This window comes from Gossypium arboreum, chromosome 4, assembly GCF_025698485.1.
Source record: "Gossypium arboreum isolate Shixiya-1 chromosome 4, ASM2569848v2, whole genome shotgun sequence".
In the NCBI taxonomy this organism is placed as follows: Eukaryota; Viridiplantae; Streptophyta; class Magnoliopsida; order Malvales; family Malvaceae; genus Gossypium; species Gossypium arboreum.
The window spans coordinates 15,899,016-15,913,429 of NC_069073.1; the positions used below are offsets into that span (position 1 = coordinate 15,899,016).

General features: G+C 29.7%; 1 pseudogene; it reads right to left on the reverse strand.

Moving 5' to 3' along the window:
* Positions 1–5,781: 5,781 nt before the first annotated feature.
* LOC108458369 (7-deoxyloganetic acid glucosyltransferase-like) lies at positions 5,782–8,218 on the reverse strand (annotated as a pseudogene).
* Positions 8,219–14,414: the final 6,196 nt, after the last annotated feature.

Sequence of the window (14,414 nt, forward strand, 5' to 3'; positions counted from 1 at the left end):
AATCCCTGTATCTGATTGCATAATTCATTTTCATGTCCTATAATCAATTTTCATATATATACTTTATTTTATTACATAATAACCAATAAACACATGACATTTCAGTTTAGTCCACAATTAACCAAACATGCCAACTTTACCAAAATTATAACTATATCTAGACATTTATATATATGAAATCAAATACAACATAGAATAACTAGTAAGTTCCATATGAACTTACCTGTTCAAAATGTGAAAAGAGTGGATATTTTAGGGACTAATCCGTAATTTTTTCTTTACCCCTATTAGCTCCACTTTGATCCTAATCTTGATCTATATAATTATTTTATATACAAATCAATAGTAATTACTTTTATATAAAGTCATGCTATGCATGATCCTATAAAAATTTACTTTTTGATTTCCCTCAAAATTTTACGTGTTATTCAATTTAGTCTCTAAACTTGTGATAAGCATAACTTTCGATTCCTAACTTCATATTAAAATCTGATTTCGTATATCCTCATTAGGAACCTTATAGTTTCTATTTCTAACATAATTTCAAGACTAATTTTAAATTTATTCAATTTGTTCCCTAATGTAACGAAGTTAACAATAAGCTAAATTAACTTTACAATCTAGTCCTTTTCATATTCTAAGCTTAAAATCTATCAATTTCAATTCTAATTCTTTAAGAATTCAATAATGATAATTTTTTAAACCTTAACAATTTTACAAATTGGTACTTGGGCTAGCTAAGTCAAGTTCCCATGATCTCAAATCTATAAAAATTCATGAAAAAATGACCTAATTGCCTTAATTTCTCCTTAGTTGAATGCTACAAATCTTGGGAGGATTTTTCTTTGTTTTCATTAATGGTAGATGATGCTTGAAGAAGAAGATAGTGGAATTTTCCACTATCTCAACCCTTTTATATTTTAATTAATTTAAGTAATTTAGTTTAATTACCTTAATTTGGCTTAATTAATTTTAATTTAATTTTCATTTATTCTTAATAGGATATGACACTTACATCCACTAATTCCCCTTTATGCATGGTTTAATTGCTATTTTGGATATTTGGTTAATTGATATTTAGGTCCCTAAACCTTTGACCAATTAAAAACCTATAGCAATTAGACTTTTACAATGTTGTCCCTACGCTTTAATTAACTATTAATTCAACAAAATTAGCAAACTAGTCTTGAATATATTTTTATTTTATCCCCATATATATTCATATTTAATATTTACGGACTCAGTTTACGAAAGTTCCGAAATTATATTTTTCTGTACCATTGAAAAATCAAGTCGTTACAATACCTTAACTACAAATTTTGTGAAAACATATATTAAGATAGTAGCAAGGAAGAATGTAATCTTTGCTACTAGCTCTACTACTCGCAAAAGAAATCACAAAATTATTAGGACTCCGTGGATGGCTAATTTAGATATCAAACTACCAAAGGATTTTATGAAATCCTTCTAGGTCCTTCACGAGGAGACTAATAATTAAGAGTTGTTGTGTTTAGTTTATTGCTTGTTTTATGAAATGTTAGTATACTTTTTATTTGTTTTTATGCAAAATTATATTTGGGGGTTTTGAACATGTTAAACTTTTTTTCTATATTTTTTTACATAAGTACATTTAACTATCCATATTTTTTTAAAAATAAACAAACATATAAATACGGTATGCAAGATTATGAGTAATTTTACATCGAGTGAGAGTTTTAAGACATCTGTTATCTTGGAACAAAAAATTTGCATAATAAAAGAAGTTAGTGACAACCAAACATATTGATATGGAATTTGATTACGAAACTTGATGAACTTTTGGTTTCATATTTTTTGGATTATCATCATTAATATTATTTTGGTTTGTAAAAAAAAAAAAGTGTACGCTAGCCATTAATAAGTGCATAATGTCTCTTAGCAAAATAATCTTGTTATAAGATGACGACTTCAAAAAATATAATTGTTAAGCTTAACAAATGTGAAAAGCCTAATGGGAAAACCTTTGAAATATGGAGTATGAAAATCAAGTATGTATTAAAGGAACAAGAGGTTAATGAGGTTTTGAACAATGTTCTGGAAGAACTTAAAAATAGGAACACGACCCAACATAGAAGGGATTGAGAGGCTTATGATGTCTAAAAAAAATTCCATTGCTGGCATTAATGTTGATAAGCAATATGGACAATGACATTATGCGCGAGTTCAGAAAGCATGAGATAGTAAAAGAAATGTAGGTTGCTTTTAAGGTGAACTTTGGTGGCACCTCGGTCGCTAAACTCATGGAACTCACAATCAAATTTGACAATTATACAATCATTACGTCATAGTTGGGAGCATATAAAAGTGCACCTTACCTACAATGAGAACATCAAGACGCTGGATGATGCTTCCTCAACATCTTCAACTGGAAGAAAATCGTATTAAGGTAAATAAACGTAATACTTATATGTATACGTTAGGAATGAGTTCTAATGCAACATCGAGTACCAAGTGCAAACCATATAGTGAGTAGAACACTACTAAAGTTAAGTTTTTAGCTATAGCAAGAAGGTTCACTATGCTCGTGAGTGCATTGAGCCAAAGAAAACTTAGGTGCCATAGACCATGTAACCAGAGACTAAAATATGTTGGTGGACTTCTATCAGATTCCATTGGAAACCAGATGGATTTATATAGGAAATAACACAAGTGTTAAAGTTAAGGGCATTAGCACTAGCAAATTGAGTTTGCATTGTGAAAGACTCTTGATCCTGCATCATGTATTATTTGCTCCTAAGATACGATAGAATTTGGTATTAGTAGTAGTGCTTCTTAATTGAGGTTTTATTTTGAAATTTTCTAGGATGAATATTTTTCATGCCAAACTTTCTCACATCAAACAACAAAAAATGCATAGGTTAGCTAAAGAGGGATTATTAGGCTTTATCAAAAAAGCTAATATACCTGTATGTGAAAGGTTTCTAGATAGAAAAATAACAAGAAAACCATTCAATAAAGGAACTTGAGTCGAATTTCTATTACAATTAATAAACACAAGTATTCGTAGCCTAATGAATGTTAGGGCATGAATTGGAGGAGTATACTTCATAACTTTCATAGATGACTATACATACTTTAGTATTGTTTATTTTATTTCCAACAAGTCTAAAGAATTAGAATACTTCAGAAAATATGTTATGTTAGTGGAAAATCAATGAGATAAAAAATGTCAAGGCATTAAGAATCAATTGAGGACATGATAGTTGTCTGATCAATTCAAAAACTTGTGCAATGAAAAATGGATAGATAGGCAGTTAATTATTTTGAGGATTGTACAATAAAATGGTGTTGCAGAGAGAAGAAATAGAATGCTTCCAAGAATGGTCAGGTCTATGATGGCACAAGCAACTTTGCCTATCACTTTTTGGGGTGATGCTTTATTGATAGTTGCTTATGTATTGAATCAAGTTACCTCTAAATATGTTGCATCAACTCCCTAAGAATTATAGGCTAGTAGAAAACGCAATCTTAGTAATTTAAAGCCATGAGGTCGCGCTGCTTATATCCATGAGCTTACTCACGACATGACAAATTAAGTCCAATAGGTAAAAATAGTATATTTATAATATACTCTGAACATTCAAAATAATATGTGTTTATAGGAGAACAAGAAAATGAAAGCGTTACTGAATTTGAGTCTCGATATGCCATATTTCTAGAAAATGATTTTCATAACAGAGGTGACACTAAACATGATTCTTCTCTTTATAAAATAGAAGATGTTGGTGATTTGATTAGTTCAAATTGGTTATTACATTTCCTTATAAATGTAACAATGTTGCCTTATTTGATTGGAACTTAACAAGAGATGTTGAAATTCTTTCACAAGAATCTCATGTTAAGTGTGGTAGTCGTAGACATATACCTCAATATTGTTTTAACATAAAGAGAGAAGCTTTCATGATTACTCAAAAGATAAATGGATGAATGCAATATAAGAAAAAATGGAGTCAATGAGATCAAACCATAATTGGGAATTGGTTGATCTACTAAAAGGACGAAAAGCAATCGGGAACAATGAGTTCTCAAAATTAAGTGTAAATCTGATGACACAATTGAAAGATACAAGGCACGCCTTGTAGTGAAAAGTTATACCCAACAAGATGGAATAGACTACAAAGAGTCTTTCTCTCTTGTCATGAGATTTACCTTAATATACTTACTTCTAACAGTAGTAGCAAGTTTAAATTTGGAGTTGCACCAAATGGATGTGAAAACTGCTTTTCTAAACAGAGAGCAAGAAAAAAATCTTCGTGGAGCAACTTATAAGTTTGGTTTATAAAAGTCAAGAGCACAAAGTGTGCAAGTTACTAAGATCAATTAACAATCTTGAGCAATTTTTTAGATAGTGGAATATAAATTTCATCAAATAGTGGTATATAAAATTTCATCAAACAATCATTTTGTATGATTTTACCATATTGATGAAGATATTGTGTGTATGTCAAAAAGACAAGGACAAGTTTATAATCTTGTCACTTTACGTGGATGTCATACTATTGGCTAGAAACAATGAGTATATAGTTACGATAAAAGATTGGTTATCTTCCAACCTTGAAATGCAGGTTACATTCATAGAGTAAAGATTACTCAAGATCATTTTAAGAGGACCATAGCTCTTTTGCAAGAGTCATACATTAAGAAAATCCTTGAATGATTTAGAATGAAAAATTGTAAGCTAATTGATACCCTTGTTGGAGAGGTGAAAACCTAAGCTTATCCACAAGAAAAGGCTCAAATGGACAAAGTTCCTTATTTTAGTGTAATTATAAACTTTATGTATACGAGGTTAACCCCATTAGAAAGCATTTAAAAGGATATTAAGGCATCTCAAAGGCATAGTGAACTACTAGCTATGCACTAAGAAAATGATCTGTATCTAATTGGAAATATAGATAATTATTGAAAAGCAGATTTTATGAAAGTGAAATCTATCTCCAAACATGTTGTAATCACCATATTTTGTCGTTTAATCTTAATTTGAGGACTAAGCTCATTTTATATTTAGATTGTTATTTATTATTTAATCTTAATAAAATTAGTATTATTTTCATAGGAAGATCCAATAATATAAGCATGTTATCAATTTTCTTTTCTTTCTTTATTATATTGTAAAATAATAAAATGAGAACAATTATGGAATTCTATATGTTCCGGCTGTTAATGTTATATTATTTTATAAGTTTTATTTGTTGATATATCTAAAATATTATATTATAATTAGGGCGAAGCCGAACAAATTTTAGGGGACCGGATAAAATTTTAATTTTTTATAATTTATATCTTTATAATTTATAAATGATTAAATCGAATTTTTATAATTTTAAAGGGTCAAAATACAATTTTATTTTACTAATATAAAATTTTTAAAAAAATTTTAAGAGCCAAAAAAATTAATTTACATTTTAGGAAGAGCCGGCCCATGCCACCCCGGCTTCGCCCCTGATTATAATGCTTTTATGTGTAGCATAGAATTCTATACATAGTATATTACTTATAGATATGCGTGCATGTGGAGGTTATGATAAATAAATGATGTACATGCCTGTATTTAGAAAGTGTATGGATCTTTGCTGTTTGAATCATGTAGAAAGAATTTGAAAAAGGGATAAGGATGAGGCCATGAGGGAGTTAATATTACTGCTTTGAAGTGGGGTAAAAGACGTGGGTGAGTGGAGTTTTAAACCTGAAAGAATGCTGGAAAACACTAAAAGCTAGCGGGAAAGACAAGGAAAAAAGGTATCAAATAAGCTATGGACCTACAACTTTAATTGATTATTAGAAAAAAAAACCTAAAACTTTAACTAAATTTCTATTTTTAATAGATATTATTTTAGAAATGATCGTAAAACAAGATGATGATTGAACTACATCACTTGCCTGAATTGGTGTTCATCAATTTTATGTCCTCAACTAGACGATCCAAATTGCAATACGAAGACCCACCAACAGTTACACATTGTTTGGCATAGTTGGCCATTTTGGCAGCTGATTTCACAAATTCCTCCCTCTTTTCCACCATCAAATCATTCACCATCTTCTCAACAACTTCCCTATCACACAAATCCTTCATATCTAAACCCAATCCCCACACTCTACTCACAAATCTGCTATTCAATTGTTGATCAGCAAAGTAAGGCCAACAAATCATAGGCACTCCTTCCACCACACTCTCCAATGTTGAATTCCATCCGTTATGTGTCAAAAATCCACCAACGGCCTCATGAGCTAACACCTCTTCTTGTGGCGCCCAACTCACTCTGTATCCTCTTTTTTGAGTCCCTTCGATAAGCTCGATCGGTATACTGACCCCTTTATCATCTCCGCCGCCATTTTCAGGCATGTTATCGGCCTTAGAACCCATAAAAACCGTTTCCCACTATTGACAAGCCCGAACCAGAACTCGAAAACTTGCTCCCTTGACAACACTGCAAGGCTGCCAAAACTTACATAAACAACGGATCCTTTTTGTTGCTTATCAAGCCATGACAAGCAACTTCTATCGACTTTTCGAAAACTATTCGAGGATGGACCGGAAGATGTTTGATCTGACTTGAAAAGTCTAGTCTTCAAGTGTAGATTGAGAGGTCCAATTGTGTAGATTTTGGGAAACTTAGTTCGCATATGGGATAATATTGGTCCTTCTAGGTCTTCAAAGGTGTTTAATAACAGTCCGCGGGCTTCGGAATTTTTTCTCGTTTCTTGAGCGATCTGTTGGAGAATTGAATCTTTGGTGTCGCTTGCTCGGCAAAAACTTGGAAGATCTCGACATCTAAGAAAAGCTTCCATGCCTGGAACACTTGTTATTAGTCGATCCATATCTTCATTTCCTTCCACAAACACATGTAGCTTTGTCAGAGGCCTTATTTGATATCAGAAATCACATGTGTATGTCTGGAAAGTACAGATTTACAACATAGATATGTAGTTAAAAATAAAATACTGAAATTTAAATAGCTAAATATATTATTATATATGTAATTTCATGTCAATTTATTATTTTTACATATTACTCATTAAAAATTTAATTAATGAATTAATGACTGTGATTTGTATTAAGATTGAAATTCCAAAATTCGAAAAAGTATAAAAATTTAGAATGATCCAAATAAAGAAAATAAACTAAATTGGAAACTTTATGAATAGTACAAGACGAATAATTAAATTTAACCAAACGAATTTAATTACTACTGCTGAGGTAAGACTAAAATTTTATATTTTAAAAATAAAAGAATAAAATTGACTAGTTTAAAAGTACAAAAACTAAATCTATAACTTTTAGAAAGTATAAGAATTAATAGCAAAATTAAATTATATATAAAACACGGTGAGGTGGATACACACGGACTAGAAATTTTATTAAAGAAATCGACCCCTATAAATTTGAGACAAATCAAAACCGGGATTTTCTCTCATCGTAGTGTGAACCCAAACTCTAATAATTAGTGTAGAATTTTCATTTATCTTCGCTTCCAGAAGACACTGGATTCGAATTTGAAGTTTAAGAAATAGCGTCTTATGATTGATGGATGAGTTAAGTTATTAAAAAGAAAGGAATAATACCTTTGATAGGAAGCTCCCCAGCATGGATCATATCAGGGATTGCAAAATAAGCCCAGAGACTGCAAGCACTAATGGTACGAAGCTGAATGATGGGAATTCCAAGCTCATCAGCAATATCAAGTGCGAGCCCTAAGACCCCATCTCCTATAATACAATCCACTTTCGGCTTACTATTAACCAGCATTTCCTTGAAAAGTGGTTTGGTTATCAATTCCAAACCATCAAAGAGCTTCCTCACAAAATCACCGCCTACTCTGGGATGATCGTCAGGGACACCATCTAGTATGGTCTTGAATTGGAATCCCGCATATTTGGCGAAGCGGGAAAGAATATCGGCGTGACGAAGAAGTTGTTGATGGATGAAGTGGGAGTTTAGGAAGGTGACCTTGAGGCCTGCATGTGCTAATAGCTCAGCTAGCTTCAGCATGGAGTTGACATGGCCTTGTGCCGGGAGAGGGAAGATTAGTACATGAGATGATGATGTGTGTGGCTGTTGTTGTTGTTCTTGCTCCATTTTCTTTTGCAAGATTTGATTTCTTCTACTTGCTTTATGATTGAAATACGGTAATAGGAGGACCATTTGGTTTGCCATACCGAGTGGACATGGTGAATGGGAGACGTGACCGACAGGATAGTTGATAGTTACTAGAAGGATAACGTAGTGAAAAAAAATGATATTTCTTTTAAATTTTTAAAATATAAAAATTGTAAAACTTGATAAAAATCATAACAAAATATAGAAAATAAGATAAAAATTACAAAATAGATTATAGAAAATTATAGAAATTATTTATGACTTAAAAGGGTAAAAAAATAGCCCACTTGGATGAAATTTAACAATTTCTCTCTGCTCATTTTCTACTCCTTGAACTTCAATTAATTTTATTTTATTTTGATAATATACAATTAAATTATTACTATTTACCTATCCATAGTAACAACATACCCACATCACACATATATTTTCTTCATTCACCACTTCAACATAAAAAAAATTAGACAAATTACAAAACATGGTATAATTTTAGAAAATATTTTTCCCTAAAAACATGGTATAATTCTAATAGCACCAATTAAAATGAAAAATAAGAGCTTTTCTTAAACTGTTAGAGAATGCTTAGACAAATTTGAAGGAGAGAAAGTTTTCCGGGTGATTATATTTACGAGCTTTGTTGCATAGTGTTAGCATATTATTAGGGTTAGAATCGAGTGAAAATATTTTAAATTAATTAAGTTCACGAGTTTTACTTTATCATCTTAACTTAATTTGAATTTTTTTTCAAATCGAGTTGAGTGAAATAAAATTTGAATCGAGTCGATCTAGTGAAATTGTTCGAGTTAAATTAAAAATATATATGTTAAATAAAAATATTATTATAATATAACTAATTCTATATTAGAGCACATAAATTTGAAACCATATATATTTGAAAATTTTTCAAAGCAAAATAATAATAAAAATAAGTTACTTGAGTATGATAAATTTAAATCATTAATTAGGTCCCTACAATTATTATTTTACAAAATATTTAAAATTTTAACTTTTTATATATATTTTAGAATTTTTTAAAATATTTATATATTTTAAAATGTAAATTTTGAAATTTTTATAAACATTTTGAAATTTAAAATTATTTTGAATTATTTTGTAATTTTTGTTGAGAAAGAGATCAATTTGCTTATTTTCAAAATTGATAAGGACCAAAAGGGGTATTTACACCAATTTGTTATTCGAATTGTAAAATTCAACTCGACTTGAGTTATTCGATTTGATTCGAATAATTCAAATAACTCGATTCGATTAACTCAAAATTTAAAAAAAATTAATTTTTTTAAATCGAATCGAGTTTTGCTCACCCCTAACTATGACGAGGCACCATGCAAGTAGATTTGGGAGAAATTTGAGAGTTTTGAATCATTTTGTTTGATTTGATTAAAGTTTATTGAATTCAATTTATTTTTGTTCTTAAAATGAAAAATATATATTTTTCATAATTTTCTATAATTTTGTAATTTTTATCATTTTATGATTATTTATAATTATTATTTATGATTCTCCAGAAATTTTATAATTTTCTATAATTATTTGCTTTTTAGTAATATCGCTAATAATTTTTATAATTTTTAGCAGTTTTGTGATTTTTATATTTATAATTTTCTAAATAATTTTTATAATGGTGTGTTTTCTATTATTTTTATACTTTTTAAAAAATTATTAAAAATGTATTTTTCATGTACCACATAGCGAACATACCCTAAAAAAAATAGAACCGTCACACCTTACCTATCAACCGTGTGTGGTTGTTGTTTGTTTGTTTTTGTTCTTTAGACATTTTTATTCACAATAATTGAACTTCGGATTTTTCTCTGAAAATTTTGGCTTTGGTTCTACTCGCTTTATGATTGAAATGCAAATGTTAAAATATTTTGTTAGTTGCTGTATTTGTTTAGAATTTGAGATTTAGTCTCTTTATTTTAAAAGTTATAATTTTAATTCTCCTACATTTTCAATTCAAAAATCTTAGTTCAATCTCTATCATTGTTGGTATTTTTGTCAATAGTTGTCAATTTTATATTTTTTCTATCACATTTCATGTCATTTGAGAACACTTGATTAAAATTTTAAGTTGACAAATTTTGATAAAAATACTTACAATTTTAAAGAATGAGCTGAGATTTTAAATCAATAAAGTAGAAGGACTTAATTTTAAATTTTTAAAACAAAAGCTAAATATCAAATTCTGTACAACTACAATGACTAATAGTGTATTTTAACCAAATGGAAAAAAGTGATCCTAACGGTGATGTGGATTAGTATTTACGTTTATCGTTCTTACACTTTTTAATTCAGAAAGTATCAGTTTAATATTTATGATTTAATTTATACTTTATAATATTGTTTAATTCTTTAAAATTAGAATGTTCCACAGGAATTATTGAAATTTAATAATATGTTTTGGTTTTTGTGTGACTTTTCTATTAAATCATTAATGTGACATTTTTTTAGCATTATAATATATTTAACATTTCAATATTTATAGATTCTTTTAAGTTAATCTTAATTTTAAATAATTTAAAATTTTTAGCAATTAATTTTACATATTACACATTTTTTCAATTTAATTTTACTTCTTAAAATTCAAAATTAAAAAAACTATAAAAATAAAAAATTTTAAAAGTTCATTTTTCATAAAAATACATAATATTTTATAAAATTTCATACAAAATTATAAATAAATGAATACCCACTTTTTTTCTTTTTCTAACATAGAATTTATTAATTAAAATAATACTTTTATAAATAAATTATTTTTTAAAACCCACACTAAAAACTTAAAACGTTTTTTTTTAGTTTATGTTATAAAGAATAAATTTTATTATACATCCTCCTTAATCCTCATTGTTGAGCATTGGGCACCACCTTTGCTCACTACCATTGACACCAATAACCTTTACTCCGAATTCTTCGATTTCCATGTCCTCCATCATCACGTTATAAAATTAGGAATTGGTTGTAGAATTGTTAGTATGGCTTTTCACCTACTAAGTCTTCAAGATATTATCCTCATATATACCTTTAATCATGTTCGCCTCAAACCTCAAATGCAATAAACTCATTCTAGGCAACAATCTAAAGACACCAATTCTTGTCCTTTTCCACCTTAGGTTATAGTTTTTAACTCACTTAAACATGGTGTTCATTGATGTTTAAATAAAATAAAAAAATGGGGAAGTTGAATCCGCCGTAAGCCTTTTTAATGTTTTTCCCTTAATTTTTTTATTTTTATAAGATTATTATTTTAATAAATAAATTTCATGTTAGAAAATGGAAATAATATATGTTTATTTATAAGTATTTTTATAATTTTGTATGTATTTTTATAGAATTTTATGTATTTTTATAAAAAAGCTTTTAAAGAAATTTTAGTTTTAAAATTTTTAATTTTAAGAATCAATATTAAATTGATAGAATGTGTAAAGTTAAGGGCTAAATTTGTTGAATTTTTAGATTTAAAACTAAATTGATAAAATTTGTAAATATTGGAGGGTTAAATTTGTTATTATGCTAACAAAAGACCATTGTTAGTAATTTAATGGAGGAGTGACCAAAATATTAAATTTTGATAATAACTATAATAGAAAATTTTAAAATATTGATGATCAAAATATTTAAAATAAATAAAAATAATCAATAATTTTATATGATTTTTAAAAATATTTTGATATAGAATTATTAAATTATTTTTATTATTTTAAAGATAAATATTTATTTTAGTATGATAATAATTAACATTAATTATAAATTAAATAAAGATAATTTTTGTTGAATTTGGAATAATCTCGATTTTTAAACATTTTAATTTGAGTTTAATTTTTAAAATTTTTAATTTTTTGTCTTAAATTTATTTTTAGGATACACGTAAGTAAATCATTGTACTGTCGTTTTTGGAAATATCCTCTTCCTTACTATTTGTTATCTTATCTCTAACTCTCTCCATGAGTAGTTGATTACTTACTATTTGTTATCTTTATCTCTAACTCCCTTCATGAGTAGTTGATTAGCAGTGGCTGTGACCGTCAATCAATCTCATAAAATAGAAGTCATGTCAAATGGATTTAAACAATTAAAATGAAGACAAACTTAACCAAATCATGACACTTGTATAAAATAAATTTTATATTTTTCTTAGGCTAAATATCTGCTATAGGCGAATTTTTTTTAATTAGGGAATTACGTGGTTTTTAATATTAATTAAGGAAATAGGTCAATTTTAGGAGAGAAAGTAAAAGTGCGTCTAGTTTAGTACATTTTTTCTCAATGGTAAATTACAATGGCTTTTTTACTATTGCCGCATCAAACAGTAAAAAAAAATAATAATAATGGTAAATTTTTTTAATCTATAAATACTTTCCAAATTTCAATTTTTTTATTCACATCCTTCTCTCAACTCTCTCAAGCTTTTTATTCAAAATTTATTTATATTTTCATTTGAAAAAATAACTTTTTAATTATATCATATTTTATTCATTCGGATCAATTTCTCGAGAAGGGACGCCTCTCTAATTTGCTCCGATAACAATCATTTTTTCGCCGCCTAATTAGCAATGGTAATTCGTTATTTTTAATTATGTCAATTTTTTGATAAATCTAAATACTTTTTTTATGTTATAAATAGGCGAATGATTGTGTGCTGGAAGCGTTCATACATAATACGGGGGAGCCTTTGATCCCTGAAATTCATAGGTACTTGCAAGAAGCTGGATTCTTACATGCGTCCGCATGCAAGGGGACTGCAAACTGGATCCCACATTAATCAGCACATTGGTTGAAACAGACACATTCCACCTTCTATTTGACGAGTGTACAATCACACTCGAGGACGTACCATTAAAGCTTGGTCTGTCAGTGGATGGGATAGTCATCACGAAATCAGCAGTGGTTCAGGGAAAAGTGGATCTCTGCATGGTAATGCTAGTGAAGATCCCGAACAGGTTCGAAGGTGGTTGGATATCGATCAACTGGTTGGAGAAAATTTTTGATAAGCTTCCCGACGACGCAACGGAGGAGGTAATACAACAGTACGCCCGAGCATTCATCATGAGGTTAATCGAGGGCATTTTAATGCTCGATAAATCTAGAAATGTGGTGCACTAAAGTGGCTTCTACATCTAATAGACTTTAGTGAATGCACAAAACTAAGTTAAGGATCTGTCGTGTTGTCAACGTTATACTAGGGGCTTTGTTGGGCAACACAACCGGATAAAATGTCGATCAATGGTTGCCTACTGCTGCAACAATAGTGGGCCTGGTGGCAAATGCCGTTTCTATGTCCCAGAGTGACTGACCCATACACGTTCCTGCTAGTGACAAGGTAAACATCATTTATTAATAAATACATAATTTATGCAGTAAATGTTTTTGTTTATTATATGTTTCGCCTAATATGTCGCTTGTACAGATGGAATCATGGGCTGAGTTACGTAGGAATGTCTGACGAGTTGGACGATGTTAGGCTGCTGTTAGATCAACGCTTGGAAACCATGGTTAATTTCCTATCCTTTTCAAACTTATATTAATTACGCAATGATTCATTAAAAAAAAATCCATATGTAACGATATTTACAATTTATACTTTTCAGTTTGAATGGATGTCTTATGCCGACCCTGAGATCATATCTTTCCTGTCAAAAATATTGGACAATCGAAAGATGTGAGAAGCGAAATGTGCCGTTGATAGTGTATGCGACGATGGAAATGCATGACTTGGATCGGGTTTTATGGCAGTTCGGGTATAGGCAACAAATTCCAACGCCACCGCGAGACATGTAAAACTACACAAGGTGGACATGTAGGGGAAGAACGATGAGGACTGGGCAGAAAAGCACAATGAGCACATCCGAGCTTGGGATCGTATTATGGAATCCATATCACCCGCGAACCATTTTTCTTGGCAAAGACGATGACAACTGATGATTACTTGACATGGTTCAGAGTCATCGGTAAATCGTATCTACTACCACTGGAGATAGGAGAAGGAAATTTGGCCGAAGAGGTAACATTGAGCACCACAACAACGTAGGCGGGGATGTGGTCGTACGATAAGTTCGTCATCAGCTCCAGAAGAAGACACGCCATCTGTGGCTACACAATATCTAGGTCAGTTCGCTTAATTTATTCCCATTCAATTTACTAACCCCATGTATTTTTCACAAGCACCATCGTACTACGAACCACCGCCGCACGTAGTCGGTTCTTTTGTACAGAGAAAATGTTGTCTTCGTATGCCCTGGGTTTCTACAATACCTACATA